Source organism: Carcharodon carcharias, chromosome 14 (genome assembly GCF_017639515.1).
Source record: "Carcharodon carcharias isolate sCarCar2 chromosome 14, sCarCar2.pri, whole genome shotgun sequence".
Classification (NCBI taxonomy): domain Eukaryota; kingdom Metazoa; phylum Chordata; class Chondrichthyes; order Lamniformes; family Lamnidae; genus Carcharodon; species Carcharodon carcharias.
Window position 1 is genome coordinate 24,816,822 of NC_054480.1, and position 9,485 is coordinate 24,826,306.

Sequence of the window (9,485 nt, forward strand, 5' to 3'; positions counted from 1 at the left end):
GGCTCTGACCTACACACACAAACTCCTTTCAGGTTGTACCTAGCTGTCCCTTTTGAATGCAAATTCTCATTGTATCACCAGGCCCTTTGAACTCCACCTCTTCTAACAATAAAACCAATTTCACTGTACCAATTTTATTAATAATATAAACTTTGCTTGGTGCCTCCTAGCTAGGTGCAAGATTTCACTCCCACTCTTGAATGCTGTAATCAACAAAATGCAAATGTACCCTCTACTTCTGTTTACATCTCAAAACTACTATACATCAAAGCACCCAGACTAGCTGGCTTTAATCCAATTAACACACACACAGACTAAACCTCTATTTTTAAAAAAAATCCATTAACATTATATACATTACTATTGCTTCTTAACATGGGCATATATCTTCTTTGCCACTGGAGCTGCTCATGAGCTACCTTCCAGCACCACAAAATGCAATTCATTCAAAATGCAAAGTGGCTTCCTTACTCACCCTCACAAAGTGGAGAATGTCATTGGTCCTCTTCTGAGACTGCTCCCAGGTCCTATGCACCACCATATGGCTGCTCACTATGGTTGGCATCTCTGCCCAGGCTTTCTTGGTTTGATGTGGAGGCTTCCTCTTGCTATTGACTGCCTGTGGGATGAATTGAAAGCTGTCATCAGAGAAACGGGGCTGTGTGCGTTCACACACATCCATTGCCACTTGCTTGGCATTGTCCTCTGGCTGCCATGCCTCAAATCCTTCAGAAAGTTGGTCCTGCCAGTGCTGCAGGAAAGCAGAGATTGGCACTCACTGAAGATGGTCCTGCAACTGCACACAATTTCACAATCGTTGCCTCAGTCTCCCAGCATCCTTGCACACTGCTGGTGGCCTTTTAAACCTCCCTCCGGCAGCAACCTTAATGGAAGATCCCACCCTGTTCCAGTACCGCTAACAGAACTGGACCTCTCAGCAAATACCTTTAGTGCAGGGTGGTTGCTAATTGGCTAGCCAATTAGCTAATGTGACTGCAGCCGGTGTTGTAAGGGAGTGGACATTACATCCGCTTCCTGTCCTGTCAATCTGACACACATGCCAAGTGCAATATTGAGGCCCTGCTGTGAGTAGGTGATCTGCAGACAAAGAAGGAAGGGGCGGATGATCTTGTGCATCTTTGGCAGAATTGCAATCCATTCAAGAAATGCGTGCCAATGACATCAGTGATTTCCTTATCCAACCGCCAGCTGGCAGGAAATGAGCGAGGAGGCTAGAACATGTTGGGGAGCCAGCCCAACACTTGTTTTTTCTAGATTACATCCCCCAACCCCCACCACTGCCTCCAAAACTGCTTCTATGGGACTGCAAGGATTCTACCTAACGTGTTTGTACAGCAGAATGACTTGAGATGCAAACAAGACTTTTCCAGTTCAATTAACTTGGCGTTTGTCCACTAATACGGTGCAATATCCAACAGAATATAGACAATAATTTTGTAGCCTCACTGTACACAGGGAAAGTTGTTTCTTTAAACTGAGTGTGCTTTTTTATTTGCATACAAAATAGAGGGCTGTATTTATGTTTTGTATTAAGTTGTTGGCTTGCTATTGATAAACAGTTACTCTTGCTCAATGGCCCTTGGGTATCACAGAGAAATCTTCTTAACTGTTCTTCCAACACTGGATGAACAGATCTTCATAGTATGCCAGCCTGGCTCAGCATTCTGCTCTCCGAGTCAAAATGTTGTAGGTTCAAATCCCACTCAAGGGAATTGAATACATAACCCATAGGCCAACACTTTAGGACTCTACTGAAGGAGTTATTTTGTTGGAGGTGCTGTCTTTTGGATGAATTATTGAGCCAAGAGCCAGCCAGCCTTTTCAGATGGATACACCTTCTCAAGGGCAATGAGGGAAGAGCAACAAATGCTGGCCTTGCCAGAGATGCTCACATCAGTGGAAGAATGATAATCAAAACGCAAGATCCCATGGATTTATTTGAAGCGGAGCTGAGGACTTCCCCGAGGGCAAAATTTTCAGTTTGGCACGTGAGCGCGATTGGCTGATGCATGAACGGACCACCAACTGTGATTAGCCCCCGACTGCAATTTCATGCTGTGCTGGCCAATTAATGGCCAGCCAGTGTGAAGCACACGCTGTGGGAGGAGGGCAGGATCTGACGTAAGCGTGGGCATGGACGAGCGCAGAATGAAATCTCTCTGAAGGCAGAGAGCTGCCTCAGGGAGCTGAAGAATTTAAAAGCAATAAAGAAAGTTTTTAAGATCCAGAAAAAAAATGACCACACATCAGAATCAGTCACTTGAACATATAAATGATGAAAATTCTGTCCATACATTTTTTTTAAATTTAACTACGGAAACCTCATCCTATCCCTGGATGATGTTCCATCAAAAATGCAAAGTCCGCCTGGCAGATTCGCCCATCCGCCAGCTGTAGGTTTGAATGGACCATGAAAAATCGGGGACAATTGGAACTTTAATGGGCTTAGTTGCCCTCTTAATTGTCAGCGAGAGTGCTTCCAACTTTCGTGTGCTCCCACTGACCAAAATATCGCGTGAATGCGGGATGCTCGCCCGACGTCATTACACGCTATTTTACGCTCGAGTGGGGTGGGCATGTGACTGCACACTGAGCTGAAAATTCTGCCCCTAGTCACCTGACCAACATTAATCACTCAACTAATCATAACTAGAATTAGGTTAGCTGGTTATTTATCCCAGTATGGTTTGTGTGGTCTTACAATGTGCAAATTAGATGTCGTCACATTTACTCCCACAACAAAAGTGAGCATATTGATGTAATTTATTGGGTGTGATTAGTATACACTGTATTCACATGCTATATGAATTCAAGAATTTTCTTCCTTTCTATCGCTAATATGATTATAGCTGTACAAGAAACATTATTACTTTAATATTAGGAATAAGTGAGGCCAATAGTTGGTAGAAAATATGTGAGGAATGTTAAAAATGTATTTGGAAGACAGTAAGTGGAAAACATTTTTTTGTGATGCTAAATTTAGAGCAGTGGATGAACTTAATTAATAATAGAAGTTCCAGTTGAACAGGTGCCACAAGTTGTCTACAGGAGGACCTACATCACTAGCTTAGCTTCAATGTAAAGTATAGTGTTTTATCCAGAGTGAAGGTACAACTTGACTCCATCCTCCAAGGTGAATTCCTCCCCTTTGCTCCACTGTCCAGTGGAGTCCTGACTGGCTTTGGGGTGCATACATAGAGCAGTAGGTTGCTGCATTTGAATTTATGCTGGTTGGCTTATAGTTCATGTATCCGTTAAAATTTATTTGCATAACCACAAATGTACAATCTTCCACAAACAAACACAATTGGGCACAGCACAATAGAACGTAAGCATTTCCTTGCTTTTTCCCATCAAAAGTATTCCTTCATGCATTTTATGTTTTATTAATACAGCCAAAAATGGGTTTATCAGCAAAAATAAGCATTTTTAAGAATCGTATCCAATTCACCGTCTGTGAATAACCTGATTTAAAATCACTGAAAGTAGCTTTAAAAAACCTATACTGAGCTGTTTAATGGCATTTAATTGGTGTTCACTAGCCATTTTCTTAAGTAAATTAAATATGTTTTGATATTTAAAAAAAAAACTACACATAGACTACCTCAAATCCAGTTACTCAAAAATTGGCAGTGTCTGAAAACTGGATATTTTTATAATCTTCCATGAGTCAATTTTAGGTGACAAATTGAACATTGGAGCAATGTAAAAGATTGCAGAAAACCTGAATGTATGTGGTTTTGAGCATAACTTATACCCAAAAGTTCCCAACCTTTGCATTGGCTTGAGCTATTCCACCCTGATTGCACTGATATTAATCGCCTAAATAAGCATCGTATCCCTAAGACTGTTAATTTGGAATGAAGTGAAATAACTTTAAATACACTCCAATGCTATTCAGCTGGGATATTTCAAGGCATAGATTTGGTATCACATTTGTTTAGAATAATACCCGTTCATAATCTGAGGGCAGGATTTTTAGGTCGGTGGGCGGGTGCCATCGGTGGGTCCAGGATCAGCCAGGAAACGGACCGCCGACCACGATTTCATGCTGGCTGGCCAATTAACGGCCAGCCAGCATGAAACACGTGCCGAGAAGCTCAGCATTGCCAGGGTGGGAGGCGTGAAGAGAATGGGCTCTGACATCAGTACGGGTGCGGGCTACGCTGACAGAAAGCTCCCTGAAGGAGGAGGAGAGCTGCCTCAGGGAGCTGAAGACCTGAAAAGCATGAAGTAAAGGCTTTCAAAATAGAGAAAAAAAAATGTCCAAGCATCACAATCAGTCACCCGAACAGATACCTGATAAAAATGCTGTCCATCAAGATCTTTAATTTTCTTTCATTTAATACCAGAAACCTCATCCCATCCCTGGATGAGGTTTCATGAAAATTGCAAAGTCCGCCTGGCCAATTCGCCCATCCGCCAACCATAAGATTGGACGGACCACAAAAAGTCGGAGGCAATTGTACCTTTTAATTACCTTAATTGGCCTCTTAATTGTCGGCAGCGCGCTTCCGACTTTGGCGCTCGCTCGCCGACCGAAATATCGCGCGAGCGCAGGATGACATCATTCACTCACGCGCCGCGATTTTGCATCCAATCAGGTCGGGCGTGGGCCCACACGTCGATCTAAAAATTTCTGCCCTTAACAATGGTGTGAGAGGTTAAAAGCCTAAAATTTTCAGACAATGCTGAGTTGCGTGTGTGGTGGGAAGCTCTCGTTTACCATGTGTGTACAGTATCTGTGTCACTGTCACGTATCCCACATAGGTCTAGGCCGCCTAATTCATGGAGCTCTCAGCCCTGCCTCCCACAACTGCTGTTATCTTGGATACTCAACAAATATGGCCTCACCTACTTTATAAAGAGGCACCTACGCATAGTTTCAAAAATGGAACATTCTGCCCTAAGTGCCAAGGTGGGCAGGTTCCACGGCATGTTTCCCACTGGGTGGTGTGGCAAGAAGTTGCCCCCGCTTTTGCTCTCAGCAACTAATTATGTATAGGCAAGTTTCTCCTGAATCGTGTGGCAGGTCAAGAACTTGTTCATCCACTCCGCTGTCACCTGATGGTGCCATATTTTAATGCCACCCTCACTCTATCCAGCCCAGCTTTGTGAAAAAGAGGTTTCCAGATGACTGCGTCGAGAAAGAAAGCTGCCCCAAAGTTTAATAATGGCCCCCTGGAGGCCCTCATCAATGGTGTGCGGCCATACCAGAATGTCCTCTAGCCCAGCGGTGGCTCCAGGAAGCCCACCAACCTTGCTGGCCTGGGAGGCAATAAAAAAGGGCTTTCAGTGCATCGGGAAATTGCCCAGGAGATGCAATCCAGTGTAAGAGGAGGATGAATGGTCTCATCCGCTCCGGCAGGGTAAGTCAATCTTCAGCTTAGTCCAACCTCACACTCTCATAAAAATATCATGCACTAAAAGGGTTACGCTGCTCAGGGATCTCACACACAACATTAGCAGGGGACGCATCACCACTGATTGTCTCACGGACACTCTAACATCACCAGCCTCTCATCTATCATGCCGCACAAACTTCATCCGCAGTCCTCACAGGAGGCAAGCATGCTTCCCAACCTTTCCTCCACCTCTTCTCATCACATTCCATTCATTTGTCTTCGTTCAGGTCAAGATTGCCCATAACAAGAGGGAGAGGTGCCAGACTGGAGGAGGGAGGGCTGACATACTGGAGCTGAGCAAATTTGAGGAGGATGCTGCCGAGCTGGCAGGCGAAGACAAAGACTGCTCCTGTGGGGAAGGCTAGATCAGCCTCTCCCAGCAAGCCAGTACTGATGAGCCCTCCATGAGTTGATCACATCCTAGCATTCTCATGCTGTGTTGTATTCAGTCTGTTCATGATCTGAATCTATCTGATCTCTCTTAGGTCCAGTCACACCTCCAGACCCAACATAAGGCCTCGCCCTCAGGCCACCTCAGACGAGGAAGCTGAGGAGTCACTTGAAGAAGACTCGTCACTGCATTCACTGGCACCTTCCACCAGCTCAGAGACACATACCCCGGTGGGCCTGGTTATAGAGTAGGTGTGGGGTTCACAGTCAGGGGGATACCTCGCTGTTACATCTCCACAGCAAACCGAGACAGTGACAGCCCAGGTCTCTGACACTCAGAGGGCTGCTGAAGATCAACCACCTACTGAATCTGAGTCTGTTGATGACGCTCTGGAAATAGCCATATCACACATGTTGCAGATGCAACGACAGGCAGCGGAAAATCAGGTAGAGTTGCGAGAGGCAGTCAACAGACTAGAATGAAAAATGGAGGAGTCGTTCGCATCCTTTCTGATGTCGTGGTTTTGACATGCGAGCGTCTCGAGGTCTCTAGGGTGGCGACTGCTTTGGGGAACTTGTTCCAGCAGATCCTGCTGGATTTGCGTTTGGACCTGCACTTCATCGTTATAGGCATTGGTGGGATTCATCAGTGACTAGGTGAAAGGGGGACATGGCACCTTGACTTCCCTCCAGGTGCCCCTTCTCCTTCGGGTGTCAGGCAGGGACCCTCGGGCACCCACAGGAAGGAGGCCCAACAGCTCGAGACTCTGGGGCCATCCACTCAGGTGACCCCGAGAGAGCCCATCCATTCCAATCCTCCATGCCTGTGACCCCATCACCTCCAGCTGTACAGGCTGAGGAGGGTGCACCTGCTGCATAGCAGGACACCTAAAGCAAGCTGGGGCCCTCCAGCTCTCGACCCACTAGAGGACGCCCACCAAAGTCATCAAAGGCAACAGGGCATAGCAGTCAGCAGGTTGTCTCCATCTCTACTGTGGATGTCGAGAATGCACTTAGATGTAGCAGTAGGATTAGGAAAATTAAGAAGCTTTGAAATCACTTCTGGGTCACAGGTCTTCAATCACTGTTAATAGAGTGCATCCTCATAAATACATTTGCCGTTCATGAGAATGTTCTTTTCATTTGAAAGCTTTGTGCATCTATGTGCCCTCTTATTGCGAGGGTGATCCATGTTCACACTCAGTGTTCACCTCCCTTTGTGAGCCTCACATTTAAGTAATGTGTAGTTGACTCGTGATAGTTACTGTCCCCTTGTGTTATGTCAGGGAGGTGGGTCAAAGGGCGGGATTTTACGGCCCGTTGTGGCAGGAGTGGGGCTGGAAAATGCCACTGGCCGGAGGGGCCATAAAATTCCGCCCAAACTCTTTACTGAAGCGTCTGCAAAATGCGTTAGCAGCCGTACTCTTTACAAAACACCATTGGGGTTGGGGTTCTCACTAGCCTTGGAGGGTTAGCTGTAATTGTCTCTCCAAATGTGAAGGCTGCCTTCACTGGTAGTGCCAAAGCACAAGACGTGCAGCCATGATGCTCTTTCCAACCATGCGCGCATCTCAGTGTCTGCAAAAAGCTTCTTATAAAGGTGGCCACCACTGCATGAAGTCCTTTGATATAGTGTCAGTGCTGCAGTGTGACTGTCACTTCCCAGGGCGCACCAATGGAGGGTTTGCTGCTGACCTTTCCAACAATTAGGGCCCAGTGAATCATGAGAGCTGAAGGTGCAAGGCTGAATGCTGAACTTGCTTTTGATGTCACTGGTTGAAAAGACCTTTCAGTCCAATGGCATGGCTCTAAGGGACAGGAGGAATGAGGAGGTGTCCCAATGCCTGTTCCTTACTCATCCTGTAATCATGTGGCTATCAGTGTAGCATGGGCACAACTTCCACATTGTGCTTCTTTGATGGCATCCTCCAATTCAGGATCCTGCCCGCCTTGCTCTTCATCATCTGAGGAGCTCTCAGTCTCCTCCACGTCTCCCTCTGGCAAATGATCCCCCCTTTGAAGTGCAAGATTGTGAATGGAGCAACAGATCACAATGATGCAGGAGACCCTCTATGAAGAGTACTCCTGAGCCCCAGCTGAGTGGTCCAAACATAGGAAGTGCATCTTCAGGATGCCAATGGTCTGCTCAATGATGGATCGTGTTGTCTTTTGCGCCTTGTTGTATCTCTCCTCCGAGTGACTCAGAGGACGACGCACTGGTGTCATGAGCCATTGTTTGAGCAGCCATCCCTGTAATCGCTAAGGCCCTTTGAATATGTGAGGCACGTGGGAGTGACTTAAGATGGCAACTCCCAGGGTATCTGGCACAAAAATGCATGATGTGCTTCTGATGATCGTACACCAGTTGAACATTGAAAGAGTAGAATCCTTTCTTGTTAATGAACATCAGGGGCTGCTGCCATGGAGCTCTCATTGCTACATGTGTGCAATTGATTACACTCTGTACACTGGAGAAGCCTGAGATAGCTGCAAAACTCAGAAATCTAGCAGCCTGGTTAGCTTCATTGTATGTTAGCTTCACACAATGATGAGCCTTACTGTAGAGATGCTCTGTCACCTCCTTGATACATTTATGTGCCGAGGGCTGTGAGGTGCCACATAGGCCCCCTGTGGATCCCAGGAGAGGTTCACAAGCAAATAAATTGAGTGCGGCAGTGACCTACAGGGCCACTGTCAGGAAAAATCCACCCAGTCCACGGGGCCTTGGGGCTCCCACAGAATGTGGCAGATATGATCCACCACCTCTCTTGACAAACACAGACGCATGCAGCATTGTCTGTCCTTCGTCTCCGGCTAGGAAGTCTTCTACAATAGACTCTTGGTCGTGCTAGTCACTTCTGTGAGATGGGTCTGACCTTGTCATCTTCTGGGTGTTGCTGGGGCTCCATTGGACCATAGACCTGAGGCTGGGCCTACGGCTTCTCGAATCTGGGCTAGGCAGTGCTGGGCCCTTCAGCTCTTGCTCAATAGGATCACTGTCATCAAGAAGGCAGCATTCAGCACAGGCTCCATTATTCATTCCTCCTTATTCCTGCAGACTGGTAGATGCAAGAGGGAAATGAACACTGAGCAAATTTAGTAGACCTCGCACTCGCAAATAGCAAACCACTGTCATGCCCTAGAGCTGGGTCTGCAGCACCAGATTTTCGCTGATTCAGCCTTGTAGCTGAGGCGCACACTCATATGTTTAGGTGAACATAATGCCAGCCCTGATACTTGACATCTCAATCCCACAGAGGTTGGGTGAGGGCTGGACACATTCATGAAATGAACCAGCTTACCAAAGGCACTCCTGCAACCTATGATCTTTTTGCTAATCAGGCTCACCTTGCACTTCAGCCATGATCCATGCCAATTGGAGAAAGCACATTAGAGGCTTCCATTGATGATCTGGCAGATATGCAGCAGCTGTGCTTCCTTCTCGGTTGCCTGTATTTTCCATTCTCACATTCCTCGCTGTTAATGTATTGTGAATCCAGTGACTCCTGCAGTCTCTCAATAAAGCGCCACAAAAGGCAATGACTCCAGTTGCACCTTCTCAAGGGTGTCTTCTCTTTTCTCCTAGCTCTGACTCTGTTTCAATGCTGAGATTTCAAAGTTTGAGGGTGCCTCCTGAAATGGGCCCCTGAGTGCTGCCCTGGGCTCCTC